Genomic DNA, 818 nt, shown 5'->3' with positions numbered 1-818 from the left:
ATTTATGACTGCTGATTAAAATCTAGTTGGCCGACCACAAGAACTAAGCTGCGCTCGGGTGTGATGATTCTGAGAAGACTTCTGAACAACTTCTGTTTTTTTATTTTTTCTCCCCCTACTTCCCCTTTTTTACACTTCTATATAAGAAGCTTGTGTGAGACAATAAAACGAGGCTTGATCAGATCCTTGTCTTGCCTCCCTACTTTGCATCTCTTGTCCCACCCACTCCCCCTTCCAGGTTCCATGGACCGACTCCCAATTCCCGAGGGAAGGGACAAAAATTCCAAGGACATTTTTCTCAGAAATGGAAAAAGCTATACAGACATTTATATGGAATAACAAAAGGCCACGCATAACCAAAGCAACACTGAGCAAAAAAAATAAAGCTGGAGGCATAACACTAACTGACTTTAAACTACAGTACAAAGCTATAATAACCAAAACAGCATGGTACTGGAATAAAAACAGACACATTGATCAATGGAATAGAGTAGAGAATCCAGAAACCAACCCACACACCTTCAGCCATCTTATCTTTGACAAAGGCACCAAGCATATACACTGGGGAAGAGACTGCCTCTTCAGCAAATGCTGCTGGGATAGCTGGATATCCATATGCAGGAGAATGAAACTAGACCCATACCTCTCACCATGTACTAAAATCAACTCAAAATGGATTAAAGAATTAAATATACACCCTGAAACAATAAAACTTCTTAAAGAAAACATAGTAGAAACACTTCAGGAAGTAATACTGGTTGCAGAGTTCATGACTATGACCCCAAAAGCATGGGCAACCAAAGAAAAAATAAACAAAT

The sequence above is a fragment of the Galeopterus variegatus genome, unplaced genomic scaffold, assembly GCF_000696425.1.
Source record: "Galeopterus variegatus unplaced genomic scaffold, G_variegatus-3.0.2 Scaffold980, whole genome shotgun sequence".
Taxonomy (NCBI): domain Eukaryota; kingdom Metazoa; phylum Chordata; class Mammalia; order Dermoptera; family Cynocephalidae; genus Galeopterus; species Galeopterus variegatus.
Note: the sequence above shows the minus strand (reverse complement) of the source record.